Source organism: Acartia tonsa, chromosome 1, assembly GCF_053477335.1.
Source record: "Acartia tonsa isolate MP-2025a chromosome 1, ASM5347733v1, whole genome shotgun sequence".
Lineage (NCBI taxonomy): Eukaryota > Metazoa > Arthropoda > Copepoda > Calanoida > Acartiidae > Acartia > Acartia tonsa.
Genome location: NC_137260.1, coordinates 12,340,273 through 12,364,019, shown reverse-complemented (window position 1 = coordinate 12,364,019; position 23,747 = coordinate 12,340,273). Strand labels below are relative to the sequence as shown.

Genomic DNA, 23,747 nt, shown 5'->3' with positions numbered 1-23,747 from the left:
AAAAATTATTGTTGGTTTCAAAGTCTTGCAAATAAATGGCAGTTTAAATTACAATTGACAAAAAAAGCATCTTAAAATTTTATATTAAAAAAAATAATTCTGCTATTTTAGCTTATATATGGGGGGGAAAGGACTATATATCTGCAATTGTCTTCTCCTGCCATGATAGGAGTATAGATCAATGTTGTTTTCCTAGAACTAAAGTAAATTACATACTGTATACTATGGCGTTTTTTGGATAGTGCTATATGTCTCCCCGATTAAGTAGGGTTACAATATGATCACATTAGCAAAAAATTTGTATTATTTGCAGTTCTCATATTTTGCCAATGTGAAAACATTTGTTAAAATGAAATATCAAATAAATATAAAAAAATGAAGAAAACAATTAAGCTCTTTACAAATTTTTTTACAAACTATTTTATGCTTTTTTTGTTAAAAATTACAGAATAATAATGTATCTTAAAATGCTTATAACAATAAATTTAAGGAACATTTTTATCGTTTTTATTGGCGGAAAATGTAGAAGAAAAATCCTGCTTAGCTGATGTAATCGGGGATGAATTAACCTCCATCTTGCTTTCAATTATAAATTGACCTTTCAAATTTTGCAAGAATATTTTACAAAGAGATTTGTGCTGAGCCCAGCTTTGTTGTTGATAATTTGCAGGGCTCGGCAGCTGCGCGTAAGCCGCCTGAAAGCCTCAGGGAAATCATCTTTGTACATTTTTTTTAATCAACTGAAAGTCTTAAATTGCCCCAAATATGGCAATATTTCTTTTCAATTTTTTGTTCGAAGCATCCAAACGGGTTCTAATTTAAAGCTAAGTCGCGGCTGATGCGGAGCTGCCGAGCCCTGATAATTTACATTTGCAAAACTCCCTGGTGGATAAATCATCCATCAAAGCTTCAATAAAAGGTCAATTTAGACGAAGATAAAAAAAAATTGTTTTAATTTTAGAAGCAATGAGGCTAGGAAAATTTAAAAATAACTAGGAGTTATTTTAAAAAGAAAGAGAAATTAAATTATTGAACACTCACTGAATCAAAAAAACAAAACCTTGATTTCTGAATATAAATAAGATTATGTATAAAAAAAAAGCATAGCCTAGAGTCAAATGAGACCCTGCAAAACGAATTCTATAATACATAAATGGTTATAGAATAGAATATGTAGAGTGGAGCGGCCCAGATTTTTAGCTCCTTATTTGGAATCCTTCTTCACACATCTCTCTTTCCAGCTGTCTGTCGGTAAATGTCTCTTTTTTCCACTCCCTGTCTCTCTATCTGTCTCTCCATTTTTCTTTCTGGCATATCTATTTTCCAATCTATAACTTCGTGTATCAACTTTCTATGTAGAGAGGTTTGTCTGTACTTATGGTTATCCTTTTTTAAAAGCGAAGCTTTTATATAATTAGGGTCGGTCCGTCAGTCCGTATATATTGTTGTCCTATCAATTTCAAACTTTGCAACAAATTTGGGTAGAATTTGTTCATACATTTACATTTACTACATTTATATTCTGCTTATTCGGTTCTGACTCTCTAGAAGTATTAATGTTCGTTTGTCCTGCTATTTTATGGATGTTGTCATCCTTGTTTTTCTATCACGACATCCTTTTATTTTCTTCTCTGTAGATATGTCTATTTTGAAAACATTTTATGGGAATAATATTTCTTGACTGACCCTATTACTTTGGAGGGTGACTTACTCCCCTCCTCCTCCTTTCTATCAAATAGCCAAGAACCTTTAATGCAAATTGTCATTTACAAGATCTTTGTAAATGAATACAGATAGACAGACATGTCCTTGCACTTCTTAAGATACATTCGTCAATATGTTTGTATTTTTAAACATATTTCTTTAAATTATTACTCATAAAATCAAAGAATAAATATGCTTTGAACTATTATTGAAAATATGATTGACTTTAACCTTTTAAATGTAGGTCACTTCAACATTTAACATATCATATGACAAAGATGATTGTATTTATAAGCAGCTAGCTCATATCATGATATTTAAATCAGATATTAATCTTTTTCGAGCAGAAATCTGCAAGTAAAATAAAAAAACTATAGCATCAAACATCTAGGAACTCTGTCTTCACAGGGGAATAATAGTGATGGAAAATAGCCCAAAACCATCCAAATTCTTAAATATAAAATGAATTACCCTGAAACCATTCAGGGACCAATGTAAAGCTTTTATAAAAGGGAAAACTTAATCAGTTATGTAATCATCGAAATCTTAAGCTTAAGACAAATTAACCTTTCTTGTTTATAAAATAGGATAATTAAGTAAATTATGGAGTAGCTGCGTGGGTGGTGTTTCAACTTTGAATAAAAACAGATATCCCTCCCATATTACCCTCCCAACGAAATACCTTTTACTTTAGAATGTTTTAAAATTTTCTAAAATACAGAATTCACTGTCTATGTAGATAAAAATATCATTACACAAATACAAGAATAAGCTATAACCAACAAGCGAAATAAATATTAAATAGTATTTGGGGGGCAGGCTAGACAAATTTAATATCTGTTTTAAAATTGAGATCTTCTCAGAAATTATATTGTTCTATTTCATGAATTATCCTAATAACAAAACCTTAACATTTGTAGAAAAAAATAACAAAATTGGTAGATTTTCAAAAACTGCCTGATTTTTAAACCCTCTAATATACATACATTGCAAATTATCAAGGAGTTTCGGTGCAAAGATTAACTGTATAACTCCTTGGCACGGAAAGAAATATGTTTTCTAGAGGTTACTAGAAGTAATACAAATATTTGACAAAATTACTTTTCTTCATGTCAAAATAAATGCCTTTCGAAATGGTTTTTTTGACACTTTCCTGACATTTTGGCAAATATATTATATATTGATTTTATCGAATAAAAGTCTCTGTTTCTGCCTCAAATATTTTTCATAAATATTATTCAATATTAAGGTAGGGTATAGCAAGAAAAATATTTTTTTTCAATCAAAGATAGCAGTCAAAGGATCAACTTTCAAATTTTATTTTTAAAATTCTCAAAGGCTTGAAAAAGCACTTATTTCAATATTTGATGGGTGGAAATTTGATATTGCAATCAAAATCAGGGAGGTAGGGGACTCTGGGCTGTTTAATAAACTAGTCCCTAAAAGTTGTATAATGTCGTTTTCTTATTCGTTGGCTGAACAACTTTGGGGACTAATATTTTATATTGATTGGTTGGTTGGTTCATAAAGTTGATAGTCCAAACTTCATAACCACTAATTGTAATCTACAGAAGGGGTAATTTTATATCTCATCATTGGGGATGTACATCAATTTATCGGAAATTGGCTTATCCCTTTAGGTTCCTGAATAAAAATAGGTTTTTTTCATACAAGGATGTAACACTAGCGGTTCAAGGAATTACTCTGGAAAAAAAATGTTTGCAATTAACAGGTTTAAATGCAATTATTGTTAATGGCTAAAAAAAATTTTTTTAATTTTCCCATTACTTTGAGCATACGTACTCGGTTGTTTTAATAACAGCAATAACTTTTTATTTGCGAATAATTAGGGCTCGGCAGCCGCGCGTCAGCTGCGACTAAGCCTCAAATTTAAACCCGTTAGGATTCTTAGAGAAATTGCCATATTTGGGACAGGTTTAGACTTCCATCAATTTTTCAACAATGTAAAGGGTGATTTACGTGAGGCTTACGGGCGGCTGCAGAGCTCTGCAAATACTGCTAAATATAAACATAGAAAACCACCTACTATAAATCGCAGGGATCGGAAGCCTCACGTAAGCCGCGCATAAGCCTCAGTTTTAAACCTGCTTGTGAGCAGAAAAAAAAATTTTAGAAAGAAGGATTGTCTGCTAAAGAGCCGTTTTATACATCCAGCTGAATTTTATAGTGATAAAATCACGATTTCACTGAGGCTTACACGCGGCTTACGTGAGGCTTCCGATCCCTGATAAATCGTATGCTTTTAATAAAAAGTAATGTTAATAATAATGAATAGGAGGTGTTGTACCACAGTTTTTATTGTTGTGCAATATTAATTTGGCAAATACGAGACTCAGCAAGTTTTTTAGTATGCGCAGCTTCTCTAGAATTACAGACAGCTTGTTTTTGTGTTTATTAAAAGTTTTTAATTTACATTGATTACAATCTACATTATATTTGCTTGAAATAACTGCTAAATGGAAAATTTATTTTACAAATATATTTCAATCTTGAAATTTTTTACACTTAGAATATTTATTTCATTAAATGAAACAATATACAAAGAAAATTAAGTTATGATTATTGTTTTGTTAGTATGTTAGGTTCAATTAGTACATATTATATTAATACATTATTTAATAGTTAAAGATAGTATTACAAAGTACTTATTTTTTCAGTTATAAGCACGTTCGTTTGTTAGATCATTGGTTAGCTTGTTTGGTGGTTTATTTTTTCACTTTTCACTTTATGATATTAGCAACTTTGATACATGGTTGAGTTGATAAGTAGATAGTAAGCAGGGTGGAGGTTGGAGAATGTAGGGTGTTGGAGGGCCACAGTCCAAGGTCTCTGTGGATTGTTGAGGACTTAAAAAATGTAGAAACTACATTTTTTAAGGCAGCCGCCAGTCAGCTGCAAGAATCTTGTAGCAGATTTATAAAGCTTCATACAGGTGCATGAAAAAGGCCCAGCTACAAAGCCTTTAGTATCCAAATGTATAAAACAAATGGAGAGTTAGCATAAAAAGGAAAGAGCAATTGGGGAGATTCTGGGGCCGCAAATGATATCCTTCTTCACAGAGCAGATAAATATAAATATGAAAGTTGATACTGTAGGTTGCTGATGACATCTGTAGTACTTTTGTTTCCTTTCATACGGAAGTGATAATAAAGTTTTTAAAAGTTCTACTTTTTCAACCACATAATGACAAGCTAAAAAAAATGATTGTTAAAAATAATATTTCCAAAAGTTTTCCTTTACAATCTGTAAATAATAAAAGTAATTGAAAAGAAAAAGTATAGTGCCTTAGTTTGTTGCACGTTTTTACAATGTTGTTCATTAAAAAAATATAGTTTTATGATATATGCTATATTTGATAACATAAATTAGAGATTTTTTCAGACAATTTATAAAAATTCCTTTCAATATATCATTCATATAGATATAGGAATAATAAGTTTTGTCTCAATAGTAATAATTTTTTACTAAAAGAGAAATTAAAGATAAGTTTGTTTTCTAAAGTTTTGAAAAAACATCTCTTCAAGTGGTATACAATATACAGCCTAGGGGTAAGAAATCAGTGCCTTGACAAAGCTACAAAAAACTCTAGGTACAATAGCCTGCTTTTTAAAACTTGAATAAAAAACACTTTTAGACATTAGTCATTTTGAAAGATTTAAGATACAGTATGAGGGATTTTATCTAAATTTTCCACTAATACAAAAATGACACTTTACAACTAACAAATATACAGTTTTTCGTACTTGATAACAGATAACATAAAAAATTTTACGTTTTGTCTCTTAAAAATATTATTTTCTACAGCATTGAATTCATACCCATAAATAAAATCTCTTGATACCTTAGAGGCACAGGGCTTCACTTTTGGTGCATTTCTTCCAGACCAAAAGGCCTACAAAAAATATTGAAGTCATTGTCACTGCTCTGCTTGTTTAGAAAAATAATTAATTTTGGCAAAATATAAATTCTTAATTTATAAGGTGAAAGTATTATTTTGGTCTAATATACAATTTTCATTCTTAAAATTCATTTTATTATAACATATTTCATAGATTTTTGGGTCACCCCCACAATAGATATTTTATAGTTTTTACCATATTTAATCTTGATCAAGTTTGTAACGGGACCTGACAATTTTCTTTGGGTGGAGTCATCTCCCCATAGGTGGACAATGGACATATTTATAGGCTTTTTCATAATGCCATGTTTAGACTAACCCGTTAGGTTTAAAAGCTTTTAATACCCAAAAATACTTTATATTTGTAAATAGTTTTAGAACCATAAATAAAGCATTATGGTTATTTATCCAAGTCTAAATAACACATGTTATACAATATCTATCCCAAAATAAAACAACAATCAGATATTAGTCCATTTATTCATAAAAAGCGAGAATAGAAAAATACAAATGTGCAATACCATACAATTATTTACATAAATAAAATCCTTAAAATAGACAATAACCATATCATGCATAGACGAATTTTAAAAACTATTTAAACGAACAAGGGTGGGTGAACTACAAAGGGAGGGAAGCTATGAATAAAAGACGCAAACTGAAAATATCAAACAAATCATACAAAACATAACCAAAAACTTAAAAAACCTGTATTTCAGGGATAAATATTACATAACAGCATATTATTTATCCAAGTCTAAATAACACATGTTATACAATATCTATCCCAAAATAAAACAACAATCAGATATTAGTCCAAACCCAACAAAGCTGGATGGTGAATAAGAATATTAATAATACTCATATGATTAAACACCAGACACATAAAAGATATCTTCCCCGTCCACCCAAAGAATGTATACTTTTTATTTCATTATTCCTACAGAATCCCTTCAAAAAATTGTCAATCTTAAATTAGAATGATTCATAAAAATTACATAAATATTCAACAATACTAAAAGATAACAAATAAAAACATCTTTATTCTAATACAGAAACTTTAGTTCAAGAGAAAAAAAAATTTAAACAAACAAATCAATTTAGAAACACCTATTCTTATACTTAATATTTTGATTAGACATAATTAGAAGAAAAAAATATAATCTATGCTAATTTTCTGGATCTCATAAAAACGATCCAGTCAAAAATGAAGAATGTCAATTTTAAACCAAATTAAACTATAAAAAAATATATTTCTCAAATATAAAGCAAAGTACAAAAACAACATTGAAAACATCTAACAGAATTCTGGTCTTACAACAACAAAAAATGTTCAAAACCTTGGCTGATTTAAATGAACATTTTTAATTACGTGTTACTTTGAACATTTTAGAATTTGAAGAAAAAAAAATAAAAAATAAAAAGATGGGGGTAATGTGCAGAAAAACTTTATCACAAAGTCAAATCATTAAAAAATAAATAAATAAAAAGGATACTTTTAAAATCGTTATTTTAATAATAATAAAAATATTTTACTGTCAATATTTTCATTTGCATAAAAACCTGTTGATGGCTTTCATAATAATTTGCATCAAACTTGTTGATCACTTCCATAATAATTTGCATCAAACCTGTTGTTGACTTCTATAATAATTTTCATCAAACCTGTTGATGACTTCCATAATAATTTGCATCAAACCTGTTGAGGACTTCCATAATAGTTTGCATCAAACCTGTTGATGACTTCCATAATAATTTGCATCAAACCTGTTGAGGACTTCCATAATAATTTGCACCAAACCTGTTGATGACTTCCATAATAATTTGCATCAAACCTGTTGATGACTTCAATAATAATTTGCATCAAACCTGTTGAGTACTTCCAATTACATAAAACCTGTATTTACTTAAACCCTGTTGAAGACTTTCATTTACATAAAACCTGTTGATTACTTCCATTTACATAGAATCTGTTGATGACTTCCAATTACATAAAACCTGTTGATGACTTCCATTAACCCTGTTGAAAATTTCCATTTACATAAACCCTGTTGAAGATTTCCATTTACATACAACCTGTTGATGACTTCCATTTACATAGAATCTGTTGAGGATTTCTGTTTACATCAAACCTGTTCGAAATTTTAATTTGCACATAGCCTGTGGAAGACTTCAATATACATCAAACCTGTTTATGACTTTTATATTTGCATCAAACCTGTTGATGCCTTCAATATGCATCAAACTTGTTTATGACTTCAATATATGCATCAAACCTGTTGATGACTTCAATATATGCATCAAACCTGTTGAGGACTTTAATATACATCAAACCTGTTGATGACTTCAATATACATCAAACCTGTTGATGCCTTAAATAAACATCAAACTTGATTATAATTTTAATATACATCAAACCTGTTCGAAATTTTAATTTGCACATAGCCTGTGGAAGACTTCAATATACATCAAACCTGTTTATGACTTTTATATTTGCATCAAACCTGTTGATGCCTTCAATATGCATCAAACTTGTTTATGACTTCAATATATGCATCAAACCTGTTGATGACTTCAATATATGCATCAAACCTGTTGAGGACTTTAATATACATCAAACCTGTTGATGACTTCAATATACATCAAACCTGTTGATGCCTTAAATAAACATCAAACTTGATTATAATTTTAATATACATCAAACCTGTTGATAACTTCAATATATACATCAAACCTGTTGATGACTTCAATATATGCATCAAACCTGTTGATGACTTCTATATTTGCATTAAACCTGTTGATGCCTTCAATATGCATCCACTTGTTTATGACTTCAATATATGCATCAAACCTATTGATGAGTTCAATATATACATCAAACCTGTTAATAACTTAAATATATAAATCAAACCTGTTAATGACTTCAATATATGCATCAAACCTGTTGATGACTTCAATATATGCATCAAACCTGTTGAGGACCTTAATATACATCAAACCTGTTGATGACTTCAATATACATCAAACCTGTTGATGCCTTAAATAAACATCAAACTTGATTATAATTTCAATATACATCAAACCTGTTGATGACTTCAATATATACATCAAACCTGTTGATGACTTCAATATATGCATCAAACCTGTTGATGACTTCTATATTTGCATCAAACCTGTTGATGCCTTCAATATGCATCCAACTTGTTTATGACTTCAATATATGCATCAAACCTGTTGATGACTTCAATATATACATCAAACTTGTTAATGACTTCAATATATACATCAAACCTGTTGATGACTTCAATATACATCAAACCTAAAATATTAAAATTGTCAATGTTTCCTGCAAATATCAAATCTTTTGAAGTTTCTATTTATGAAACAAATAATAATAAAGCTTTTAATTATTCCAGTTACTATGAAATCTGTTGATATTTTCATTTATTATTTATTATTATAACTTTCAATTATTCTAACTAATATCAATTCCGTTGATGTTGAAGTAAAACTTAAAACAAATAATAATAGAGCTCCATTTTATTTGCTGATAAGTCCATTTCTTAAACAAATAATTTTATAACTTTTAATTATTCTAATTAAAATAGAATCACTTGATATGCCCATTCCTAAAAATAATTAATAATAGAAATCTCAACGATTTTATTAACATGAAATCTGTTAAAGTTTCCATTTAATTGAAACAAATAATGTTAGGGCTTTAATTATTCTAAGCACTATCGAATCTGTTGATGATTCCATTCCTTTAACAAATAATATTAGAACTTTCAATTATTCCAAGCAATATCGAATCTGTTGATATGTCCATTCCTTAAACAAATAATATTAGAACTTTTAATTATTCAAGTAATAAAGAATCTCTTGATATGTCTATTCCTTAAACTAAGGATATTAGAACTTTCAATTATTTCAAAAATAGACTGTGTTGATATGTCCGTTCCTTAAAGCAAATAATAGAACTTTTAATTATTCCAAATAATATATACTCTCTTGATATGTCCATTCCTTAAATGAAATAATATTAGAACTTTCAATTATTCAAAGCAATATCGAATCTGTTGATATGTCCATTCCTTAAAGCAAATAATATTAGAACTTTTAATTATTCAAGTAATAAAGAATCTCTTGATATGTCTATTCCTTAAACTAAGGATATTAGAACTTTCAATTATTTCAAAAATAGACTGTGTTGATATGTCCGTTCCTTAAAGCAAATAATATTAGAACTTTCAATTATTCCAATAAAAGAGAATATCTTGATATGTCCATTAGTGTGGCCCAAATGAAGGTCTAAATCGCTTTTCAATGTGCGGAATGTAAAATTAGGTTATGTATTGTTTGTAGATTTTAGCCCTATAATTGATTTTAAGAAAAAATCTATCGCTATCTCGTCAAATGCATATTTATTTTCACCTTTACTTCCCCAAATTAAGAATGCCTTACACCAGATATAAAGCAAAACATCAAATTTTCTGTCTGTTTGTTTACAAACATTGAAATAAAATACTAAAATCACCAGGAATAAACATATGAAGAAAGAAAGTATAAAAATTTATTTTTGTACAATTACAATAATTTGGGAAAGCTAATTCATACTGCAAAATCATTGAAGAAAAATAATTAAAGATAAGCCTTACTCTTTATTCCTGGTTTAATAAAAAACAATCAAATTATTTTTTGTAATATTAATTTTTTTTTTATTAGTATGCTTTTTTTAAAAGTTGAATATGAGAATAAGTATATTACATATTTTTTTACCTTCATTTAATTTTTTATTTTAGTAAATTGTCTCTTTATTGGCGACAATGTCTGTTGAGCCATGAAATTTATTAAAAACACTTTTTCCTATTTTATGTCTTTAAAATGTATATTTTTTAGAGTTTTTCATCATTTCTCTTCTCATAAGACTAATAGCTACTGTTTTAGTTCAATTTCTTACACAAATTATCAATTTAAATAAAACAATGTTTTTAGACGTTTTTTCGGAATTATTCGACAGGAATGGCGGTTCTGCCTACTTTTTATAATTGCTTCATATTTGAACTCTTGTTACATTATTTTAGGTTGGCAGTTCTTTAATTATTTCTTGTTAAAATCATGAAAATATGAAGTTTTTGATAAAAAGCTTAAGATTAAAATTTCGAGATCAATTTTCATTGTAGAGAGGTCTAGTTTTCACTAAAAGGTCTACATTTGAGCCGGTAACAACTTCAAGGTAACCGCAAATTGATATGGTAAAGATTTAAAAATTCATGTTTTTTTTTTGGGCCAGTCTAATGTCCATTAATCAAAACAACTAACATTAGAACTTGAATTATTCCAAATAATATCAAATCTGTTGATATATCCATTCCTTAAAACAAGTAATATTAGAACATTCAATTATTCCAATTAACATCTAATTTATTAATATATCCATGTATTTAAACCAAGAATATTAGAGCTTTCAACAACAAAACAAAAAGATATTAGAACTTTCAATTATTCCAAATAATATTGAATCTATAGATATTTCACTTATGTAAAACAAAAAATATTAGAACTTTAAATTATCCAATTAATATCGAATCTGTGGATGTTTCCATTCATTGAAAAATATTATTAGAACTTTCAATTATTACAATTAATATCAAATCTGTTGATATTTAATTCCTTAAAACAAATAATATGAGAACATGCAATTATTCCAATTAATATCAAATCTGTTCATATTTATTTCCTTAAAACAAATAATATGAGAACATGAAATTATTCCAATTAATATCGAATCTGTGGATGTTTCCATTCCATAACTTAAAAAACTCTTAATTGTTTCAATTAATATTTAAACTGTTATATTTAATTTGTTATAACAAATAAAAATAGAACTGTCAATTATTTAAGTAACTATCAAATCGGTTGGTATTTCTATACCTTAAAACATATAATGCTTGAACTTTCAATTAATCTTTTTTCTGTTGCATAAAACAAATAATTTTAAAACATTCAATAATCCCAATTAATTTCAAATCCATTCCTTAAACAAACAATATTGAACTTTCAATTAATGTCGAATCTGCTGATATTTTAATTTAAATCTGTTAATATTTTATTATATAATATCGAATCCATTCCATTTAACAAATAATATTACAACTTTCAATTAATTTCGAATCTGCTGATATTTTAGTAACTAAATATTAGAGTTTTCAATTATTCCAATTAATATCGGATAAGATGATATTTCAAAAGAATAACAAAAATAGAATGGCTTAGAAGTTTATTTAAAACCAGAATAAATCAGGATTATTAGATTATTTACGCATTTTGAACTAGTCTAACCCCAAATAACAATATTTATCACGAATATGCATTCTAATAAAAGATCATGTTGAATTAGTCTTGTTGAAATGTACACTACTTATATTCGACGGCACTATATTTTCTTTCTTTTATACCTCTGTTTTTAAGGCAGTACTTTACAACCAATTTACCCATTTCAATAAGTGAATATTTTGGACTAATTTTAATTTTATATAGTTGTAATAAGTCCTATAATCAAAATGTAAACATTTTATTTATATAATTAAGACAAATAATAATCTAATAATACTAAAAATAATAAACAACTTATTTTAGACCAAAACCGTATCAAACAAATTTATTTCTCTAACCTTAAATTTCAGCTGCCGTTTCTTCTGCATCTTAACTCTTTGTCAGATTTGCAGTTTGCCTTGTTCTTTTAGTACTACTATTGCCTAAAAGAAAAACAGACTAAATTAGCTGTATAATATCGTGGTTAACAGAAACTGGTTCTATTTGAGTTAAATATCTGCAGAAAACTTCTATAATACGATGCAACAAATAGATATTCTAGGCATTTAATAGATATTCATTTAAAACCAGACAAAACAATAATTTGAATTTGTGCACTATAATAATGTGAGAAAAAGCAATAAAATAAAATTTCTTTCTTTATTTTTAAAGTTAAAAACAAAAATCTTTAAACAACTTATATTCTGAAAAAAAATAATAATCATCGAAAATAAACAGACTACTAGTCAGGCATGTAAATTTCTTACTCTAGTGTTTCTTTTACTGTAGCCACTTACAAAAAACTTTATTCCAAATGTCGTAGATTTTAATCCAAACCGGCTAACACTGGAAACAAAACAGCTCTACACTCAAAATAACATGTATTATACAATTAATCAACCTTAAAATTACCCAAATATTACCCCCCCCCTCCCAGTTTATTAAGAAGTGACACTAATATAAATTGCTATTCTAATATACGTTTCTGCTTTCCTACGAGTAAGACAATTTTTAACCCTAAAACAATTTCAATTTTATCTTGTGTGTATCAATTTTCCATGATATTCAAAATCCAAAACAGATATCAATTACCAAATTGAAATAAGATTTAATAATAATTAGTTGAGCTTTTGAAAAATGGCCCAGGATTAAAACATAAGACAGATACATAACAAAACATTTTACATACTTAATTCATATTAACTTTATATCTAGAGTAAAATGAAAATTTTTAAAACAATTATTTAATAAAACTAAAGCCTTAAACCGAAAATAAACAATGTACTTAAAAATATTTAAATAGATTTCTTGCATAATAAGTTAAATTTTTTAAACAATAGAATAAAATAATATGAAAACTTATCTGTATTTCTTTACATAACAGAAACACCAGATTATAATACCAAACTCTCGCTATGAATAAAAGACGCAAACTGAAAATATCAAACAAATCATACAAAACATAACCAAAAACTTAAAAAACCTGTATTTCAGGGATAAATATTACATAACAGCATATTATCAAAGAAAACGCCTAGTTTACACAGTTATGGAATCTCAACGACAAAGATTTTTTTATCCAATCTTGACAAGTGAGGTATTTTTGGAAAGAGGAATATATATAGAAAACGCCTATGAAAATTAGAAAATCCGCAGAAATCATATTTGCAAGTTATTTGCAAAAATCTGCAATGCTAATTTGCAAAATTAATTTCATGCCTTAAATGACTTATTTAGAAAAAATCTTTTTATGAAATGTGTTTATTTATAAGTTTAGAACATACTTAGGGCAAAAAAAATTTCTTTAGTGTTACTTTTTTCACCTTATATATGAAAAAAGCAGTTTCTCACATTTTATGATAAAAAAAAGGTATAGGAACAAAAAATATGATTTTTCTTGATGTAAACACAATAATTGGCATAAAATCTATCATCCTAAATGTAAAAATCAGATATAGAATCCTTTTTAGAGCTAATATAGTGCAAAAAGTAACCAAGACATTTTTGCAAAGTATGAAAATCTGAAGAAAATAGTTCTTTTTGCTTTTGATATACATATCAGATAAATGTATATAAAATTAGTGATTAAAAACTATAAAACATGTTATAAGTTTTTTCAACACTGTCATTGATTAAATTGCACTTTTAGGTTTAAGAATTACCGAAGTAGTGCATAAAAACTCTTTTTATGATGTAATTAAACAAAATAAATGCCAAAAAAACAACTACAAAATGGTCTACTGCATTATAAAAAACGCCTAATTGTTGATTTGAATTTATTTTGTTTAATAACTTAATAAAAAGAGTTTTTATGTGCTACTTTGGTAATAAGTAAACCTAAAAGTGCATTTTAATTAATGATAGGATTGAAAAAGTTATAACTTGTTTTTAGTTTTTGATCACTAATTTTATATACATTTATCTGATATGTATATCAAAATCAAAAAGAACTATTTTCTTCAGATTTTCATACTTTGCAAAAATGTCTTGGTTACTTTTTGCACTATATTTGCTCCAAAAAGGATTCTATATCTGATTTTTACATTTAGGATGATAGATTTTATGCCAATTCTTGTGTTTACATCAAGAAAAAACATATTTTTTGTTTCTATACCTTTTTTTATCATTAAATGTGAGAAACTGCTTTTTTCATATATAAGGTGAAAAAAGTAATACTAAAGAAATTTTTTTTGCCCTAATTATGTTCTAAACTTATAGATAAACACATTTCATAAAAAGATTTCTTTTTAAATAAGTCATTTAAGGCATGAAATTAATTTTGCAAATTAACATTGCAGATTTTTGCAAATAACTTGCAAATATGATTTCTGCGGATTTTCTAATTTTCATAGGCGTTTTCTATATATATTCCTCTTTCCAAAAATACCTCACTTGTCAAGATTGGATAAAAAAATCTTTGTCTTCGAGATTCCATAACTGTGTTTAATTAACAAAATACCTTACATTTCAATTTAATTAGAAACCCATAAATTATTTTGTTTTTGGATAGAAAGATTAATTTATCTAAAAGAGATTGTTCTTGTCCCCTGCGAAATAGCTTAAAACTTGCCATACCCCACATGAAAGAAATACCAATCAAACCGTTTTAAAGATCTAAGGTGGCACAAACACCCTCAAATTAAAATACTATAATACATATATTAAAGTTTGATATATGTATGTCTATTTTATCTTGACTGAAACAGCTGAGATGCTATCTAATATACATTAAGAAACACAAGTACAGACAAACCGACCCTTAAATTAGAGGGAAAACTTGTGGCTAGTATCATGGAGTGAAACCAAATAAAGCAGTTATATCTTGGTCTACATGTAATTTGTCAAATCATATTAAATTAAAGGATGTTTCCTAAATTCCTCAGTGGAACAATATGCACCCAATTATAATTTACTAACTTATCTAACCACAGTGTGATGCATTTCAGGGATCTAAAGGGTCAAGACAATGGCCGATAAATTGATGTACATCCCCAATAAAGATGCATAAAATTGCTCCTTCTGTAGATTAAACTTAATGAATCAACCAATCAAAATTAACTAAAGTCCCCAAAGTTGTTAAGGCAACAAATAAGGAACCTTCATTATAAAACTTTTTGAACTAGTTTAATAAACAGTTAATTGTCCCCTCTCACTCTGGATGCGTGTAGGGACTACTTTGATAGGCACTTTTGAACATTATCTAACCAAACTTGAACATCTTAGGATTTACCTTTAGTATGTAAGATTTGGTTACCTATAAAAAAGGTCTTTCAATCAATAGTACCTTTCCAACAGAGATTATTTAGGCCACAAAAGTGCTTTTTAATCTCAGCTCTGGGAGGAATACTCGCGAAAAACAGGAATTTCTCATCAAATTGTTTGTTAAAATACAATATATCTAGTGCTAAACAGTAATGAACAATACTCTTTGTTAACATTTCTTTTCTTGCTAAAAATAAATAAAAAGAGTAAATGTACATATAACCTTGTAGCTAAAAGGGTGGAGTCAATTAAAAGCAAAGGGGTTGTTCTTTGTAGAGTATTCTTTTTAAAAGTTTTTAAAATCTTTTTTAATGAAAACTATACATATTTATTAGTTTCTACTATGTAGTTGAATTCTATATTTAGTGGCTTGAAGCGATTCACAGAGATTTGTAGATTGAGGTTAATAAAGCTGCCATTAATTTTATGATTTTAATATTCGTGAAAAATTGCCTGTAATTCTATGCTACACATGATTTTTCAGCAAGGCTGAGAACCGGTTCTAGTCCAGTCGATATTGATTAGTTTCGAAGCCATACTGGAAAAACCTTTATTTTGAAATAAAACATTAAGTTGATAAACTCAATTATAAACACCATGAAAATGTCCCTTGTTAAAATGCATTGTCCTATATTTAGCAAGAAATATGCAAAATTGGTTAAAATGTGTTATCCTTTAATGAATATTAAAATTTGTATTTGTTGCAATTTGTTTTGTCTACTACTCTAAGCGAAGCAATTTGGCTGCAGTGGTCCGTTCGTCCGTTTAATAAACACTGTTTTTATACTCCAAGTATAGTTTGTTAAAATCCTTAGATCAAGCTTTTTTGCCAATTAGATATCATCTGAAAGCTAAGTAACTCTAAAATCATTACATGAAAGTCCGTAAGTCCAACTTTAAAAACATTGACTTATGTAAAACATGCGATTTTTATAATTTATTCCCAAGCTGTGAAAGCATAATCATAACAACTTTTAAAAATCTATTTTAGATTTGTGGGCTTCGCTTCTATAAATATGCCCTTCTTGTTAGCTATAAATCAGTTAATTCAAAAGCCAAACCAAAACTAAAATGTATGTGTGTTTGAGTGTGTGTGTGTGTGTGAGCGTGGTTAAAAACATATGTTGGAAAAACTGAAAACTGAACTTCTCTAGTTTCAAATGAAAAATTCGGTTCTTTGACCCTTTCAGAAAAAAATATAATTGACAAATTATCGTTTCATTGGTAAACCAATGAAAAAAGAAGCTTTTTTTCTAACGGAAAAATTTAAAATGTCCATTACAATTTAATTCCATGATTATTACATCCGACTTTTTCGATTGGGATACATTTTTATTTAAGTACTAAGCTGGTAAAAGTTAATAAAAAGAGAAAATAGTGGTTGTTAAAAAAATCTGTTGTTTTATTTAATCTGCCAAATTAATTTAAACAATTCCAGCATTGTTCATAAAATTTAAAATAATCTGTAATTGTCTATATAGAAATTTTACAAAATTATAGCAATTTGTTTAATAGCTTTCATTATGTAGGTATTTCATTTATTGTTTTTAGTCAATTAATGATTTTTTTTTATTAAAAACTTCAATTTGTAGTAGCAAAAGTACTCTATAATTAACGCAATGGGAAAAATGTGACTTTCTCTGTTGCTATTAAAGGTAGACGGCTTGATATTATTTATGAAGATTCCTTATACTAATGAGCATCCAGTATGTCTTAGTCCGTTGGTTTTTGTCAGCCATGCTAAAAAATATAAATATTAAAAATACAAAAATACTTGAGAAAGGTTTCGCGATTTATTTATCTTATCTATCTATGATTTTTTATGCTTCTCTATTCATGAATGTTGTCATCAATTCATTTATTTTGTTACTGCGCTACTTTAGTTGTTTTGTATATTTAAAATATAGGTCCGAACCATATTCTTATTGTTATTTGGACTTCCCTCTGTGAAACTTGTTGTTAAATGCATATTTTAGTATTCCATATTTAGTAGCACAAAATTATATGGAATAGTATCCTATAACATTTAAATGGCCACCTCCTCCACCCATCCCATCCAAAACAAAAAAAAATATATTGCTTATTATGTTTTGAAACACCTAATTTATAAAAAAAATACATTAAATTAACCCCTTAAAGCTTTGAAACCAATCAATTCAAACCCTATTAATAAATAGCTTGGACTTCCCTACCTCTTTAACCTACTACCATATGACCTACAGACAGACGGACTTAGTTAACTTAGTTAAAGAGTAGCTGCGCTACTACAAGATATTTAGAGAGGGAGATGGGACAATGGCCTGTTTATAACACTAGTTCCCAAATGTTTATAGTAATGTCTTCTTATTCGTTGGCTTAACAACTTTTGGGACTGCAGTGAATTTTAATAGGTTCGTTCAAATCAATTAAGTGTTCATACGTTTCTACCTCTAATTTTGATCTTCAGAAGGAGATATTTTATGTATAATCATTGGGGATGTACATCAATTTATCGCCAATTGTCTTATCCCTTTAGATCCCTGCCTCAAAGAGGGGGTTCATGTGTGGTCTAAAATGGTTAAAAGGAGTTTTTGCAAATTATCTAATTCTGAATACAAATGAAGCCAATTGACTGCATAATAGAACTAAACAATAAAGAAAACCTTTAACTTTCTTTCCTGTCAAATTTAATGTTTACCCCTTTTTTTGAATGGTTATTATACGAAAACCTTAATTTTTAAGACTATGCATACAACAAAATTAATGAATATAAATAATTTTTACTATACATAAAATGCTTGAAAATATTCTCTTTTTATGAACTTTTTTTTCAAGTATGTTATTAGCTTGTTAATTATTATTTCGTTTCTTATGGATTCTAAAGGCCTTTATATTTTTATAACTTTATTTGTCAAGCTAAAGTTTACTATCTATTGAATATGTCATTAATATGATTGGTTTATGACATATTTGTCTATAACTGCCCCAGGCTTGCATAATTATACTTTATTTATAAAATATGTATATATGCATAAAATTGCAATAATGGACAAAGCGTAATTATTAACAATTCTTAAAGGAGGCTCTCTTTGTATTAGCTATGTTTTATTGGCGCAGCCACTCTTTAACTAAAGACTGTCCGTAAGTGTCAGTAGCGTATATTGTAAGTAATTCTTATTGTCTTTAGGAGCGAGACTACGTTGAAAATGTTCTTGTCCCTCTGTCGGACGGTTGAAATTTTTGGACACTCAACTCAATGAACCAACCAATCAAAATTTAATAAAAGTCCTCAAAGTTGTCAAGTTAACGAATAAGAAACATTATTATCAAACCTTGGGGACTAGTGTAATAAACAACTCAATATCCCCTCCCTCCCTGACTTTGAAGCATGTTCAATCTGTATCTCATTAGTATAATGAATTAATTATTGATTTCCTTTTATATTAGCAACATTTTCTTCAGGTCATATTTGTAACTAGAACAAGAACTATTTTCTTCATGATAAGCTCAACAAGACCAGTAAACTTTAATACCTCAATGATAATTCAATTTTTGGTGCTTTTTTCCATATGTTTAAAGTATAAATTGAAAATAAGGATGGGGTATTTTTTCCTAAGTCTAATACCTACTGAGAGGCCTAACCTTGTGGGACTATTAATTACCTAACTTGATCTAAAGTAATGACAAACCAACGAAGAACAATCCGTCCCGTTTTAAAACTTTGTTTTAAAATAAAGGAAAGGGGTTCTGTGCTAAATAATTAAATTTGATGTAGCCAAAATTTAAATCAATGTAATGGCTAGAATTATAGATTTTTACATATTTACCAATGGACGAATGGACGTATGGACATACCCTATTTGTATTTTAGCTTCGCTTTTCACTACTACCATAAAATATGGCAATATGTCATGTTTTAATTATAATAAAACATATTTTGCTCATAAGTTATATAATTTGGAGGGGTCATTGAATTGTTACACCTTACTTTACTTTAACAGTTTAACATTTAAGAATACAGACAAATTAGAGTAGAATTACTATAAATGATTATCTAACTTAATCTTTTATTGCAAAAATAAGACCGAGGACGGTTATAACACGTAAAGATGAAATAAAACATAACAAAAACAAAAGAAAAAAACAGAGATACATACATTGGTTTTAGTTACATATTTAAATACACTACATAGTTACACTTTATATATGTTACACTTTATAGAGCACTCTGTTTTTTTCCAAATCTTTTTTGGCATCTTAACCGCAGAAAGAATCAAAACTCAATTTTTTTAATTTGGTAAATGTAGCATTCAAATAGTGCATTTATTTTGATGATAATTATTGTACTACTCATAATAACGTCCTTGTGCTGTCAGAGCTATTGGACTGATTGTAAGCCCTAAAGATAAACATTTATTCGTCAACTTAAACTTTTACCCCTCCCCCACCCTTTCTTTGGATTGGGACAATTAATCTTTATTTTCTTGTATGATTTTTTCCTTTAAATAAATCAATATTTAACTTTTTCTTTTTTCTAAGGAAGATTTCTCTTATCTTGGGAGAGTTGCGGTACCCCTCCCCAAAAATAGTTATAAACCCACCCAGGAAAAGAAGCTACATTTTAAAGGAGAACCATATCGGTTCATCGTTTAGCAAGATCCTTCGGAACACACTGATCCTGTTACTTTATTAACCAGTATTTTTGAGTGATTATTATCTCATCGTCTATTGTTCATTCCCTGACAAATAATCAAACATTTAGCAATAAAATCACTGAACAATTATCCCAATCTATGCCTTTTTCCACCAATCATAATTGCAGTTTCATTATGAAGAAAGATAACATGATAACATATTAAATGTAATATCAGCATGACAGCTCAAACTTTACTAGAACGATTTGGACCATAGAAAGCTTAAGCTAGTATAGATGACTAGCGGCTGTGCCTTTAGCATTTAGATGATCTATAGTCGAACGGGTAGAAAATAGCTTAAATCCTCCTGAATACTTAAATTGGAAATTAACATAGCCTAAAACCATCCCTAGACCTATGTACAGTTTCTCTAAAATTAAGAACTCAATTTGTTCAGTAGTTATGGAAATCTTAAGCTTCGGGCAGAAAAAAAAGACATTCTACTTTATAAAATAGGAAAAGGATAAAAACTATAATAATAAATCTTTAGTTAGAGTATCAGAACTGTGTAAAGTTTAAAAGACGCACCAACTTACTCCAGTAAAGAGTTGCTATGCTTATCAAAACCATTTTGTTACGTTTATCTAATCGCGAATATAGATATTTCAGAAATTTGAACGGACGTATAAAGAGAAATTGGTTTATAGGAAGGTTTTAAAAACCGCCAAAAAACATAATTTTGTAACCAGTCAAATTTGCATAACAGCTCAAAACTTTTTGATATCAGGGATATAACAATTCTGGATAATCTTAGTATTATCCTAATTCTTTCTACCTTTGGAGCCTTGTAAATATTGTAAAAACAAGGATGACAACATCCACAAAAGCGTAGTCCTGAAAGTAAATTTGTTGCAAAACTTCTTAAGGACATACTTACATTTTAAGGATAGAGATGCTTCGCTTATAACATTGTATCTTTGTTGTCAAAAAAGTAATAAATCAGCATGTTATTGACGCACGGAATTTTTAGTAACGATTATATAGTTGCTACGCTTCTAAATCGTACATAATTGTTATAGGAATCATCATTCAAAGTTTTTAGAACAATTCTAACCTGTTTAAATTAAATATCCAGGACGGACGGACCTTAATTATAGAAAAGCTTCGCTTTTAAAAAGTATAATTGACATTTTAATCAGAAAAACCTGCGAAATTGTTTGAACATCGATTATATAGTTTGAGGGGTAGGGGAGGGAAGGAAAGAGGCACTTATAATAATAAATACACTCACTGGTCCACTTTCCAATTTTGGATCTACATTTAGCAAGAATACACGGATGGGTAAATTGAAGATTTGTATCCGCTCTTTCCTGATATTAAGATAGAAGATTTATTTGATATAACTCCCCAAGTACAGTAACTCTATATATTTAATGCATGCCCTATAATTTTTGTGGTAACTTATAAGAGTCTATCAATCTTTTTTTAAAAAAAGGTTTACTTCAATGCTGCGCAAACTGTGAACATTATTGTCCTTTTTAAAAGTTAAGGTTAATTTATCTTTTTGTCATATCACTATTTCCCTGAAATTTCAAGTAGAATATATGATATATCCAATATAACTTTCCTTAAACAAAAAGGGGGCCATATAAAAAGTTTAATGCAAAGGCAAAACTCAAAATAGAATTCTATACAACATAGAAATCCCATTTTATGTCAAGGAAATGGAAAGTAAATTATGTTAATAAGAAGAGGTGTAATAATATTGTAAGGTGTTAGTTGATTGACAATAAAAAAAACACAAGTTTTCAAGTTTTGGTAGGTATTAAAAATAAATCATATTAAACTTTGAATTTCATCTACAAAATATATATTTGATTTACTGGACTCTTTTCTTCAGAATAACGAACAAACGGACAGATTTTAACTATGAATTAGCTCCGATATATAAAAAGAAATTGAACCTGAAATTTAACTGATTTTGTTGAAAAATTAATGATTGTGCTTGAAATAATTTTCCAATTGATATGTCATAATAATACTTTATCATCTAACAAGGATGATTACATCCAGCAGACAACACACCTAAAAATGAACAACAAGAAAAAATGTAGTTTCTCAAGGTTTACTTAATCAGTATTATAACCAGGAATAAGCGAATGGCCAATAAATTAATGCACATCCCCAATGAAGATACACAAAATTAGATCTTCTTTAGATTAGAATTAGTGGTTGAAACATTTGGACACTCAACTTAATGAACTAACCAATCAAAATTCAACAAAAAGTCCCCAAGGTTTTTAAGCCAACGAATAAGAAACGTTATTATAAGACTTTAAGGACTAGGTAAATAATTAAGTTTATTAAAAATCCCCAAGTTGCTAACTGACTAAAAGAAAAAGTTATACTAAAACTTTGGGGACTAGTGTAATGAACAGACCATTGTCCCCTCTCTCTCTCTCTATTTGTTACCTAGAATTAAGTTTAATTCAAATAAATATCCAAATATCAATCTTTTAATATTAGTTATTATAAACAAAAATATTAAAGGAACATGTTTTTGTAAAAAATTTGAACTCATTGATTCAAAGTGCTGAGTTGAAAGTATATTTATTACTCTTCGGATCAAATTTCAATGATTAAGGAAAAAAACTCTTTCACTTTCACTTTTAAATTTTTTTGTTTACTCATGAAAAGCCAGGCATTGTTTTGACCTTTGTCATCATTTCCATTTCATTTCAAATATGTTTAATCTTTTATGTTGTTATTTTATCAACAAACAGTCTTAATGTCATTATTAGAATAGCAGACTAAATCTCTTGCAATAAAGCTTATTTATAAGCTCTTAGTTCTTTTATTAGAAGTCACATTAAGATACAATGCTTGCTAAAAAAATTGTTTATAATTTTTTGAAAGAATAAACCAAAAACTCTTTAAAAAAGTAAACCCAAACATTAAAAAAAAATACTGAAAAAGCATGTATAGCATCGTATTACAGATAATTTGCCACGAATATGAAAATAAAAATCATAAAATCAATGTCAGTTTGTTAACCTTGAGTGTTAATCTTATAATTTTTCATTTTCATATCCGTGGAAAGCTGTCTAAAACACGATGCGATACAACATAACTATAATAGCTTTAGATAAATGAAATAAGATATGAAACATTTTTATCAAATGAACCCGGAATCAAATTAACATATAGATTGTTATTTACTGTTAAAAAGATAAAATAAAATTAGTTAGCTGTAGATGAAAGGTTTAATCTTTAACACTGACAGAGGTGTTTTAAAAATTCTACCTAATTTAGTATAGCCAAATTTTGTTTTCATTCTTAAAGAAACATTATATCTTCAAAAGTATACAATATTTAAACCGAAGAAATGTTTTTCAAAACAAGCATTTGTTGAACTTTCATTCAATTCAGATTAT

The 23,747-nt window shown here is 28.1% G+C and overlaps 1 protein-coding gene and 1 long non-coding RNA gene across 2 annotated transcripts in view; one reads left to right on the top strand and one right to left on the bottom strand.

Moving 5' to 3' along the window:
• Positions 1-23,747, top strand: part of LOC145313191 (uncharacterized) — a 61,759-nt gene that overhangs the window by 26,418 nt on the left and 11,594 nt on the right. The gene's annotated exons all lie outside the window — the stretch shown is intronic.
• LOC145313155 (uncharacterized) lies at positions 6,085-12,829 on the bottom strand. The gene is made up of 2 exons (XR_013877269.1): positions 12,298-12,829; positions 6,085-8,942 (listed from the first exon to the last, which is right to left on the bottom strand). It is a non-coding gene; the product is annotated as an uncharacterized LOC145313155 (long non-coding RNA).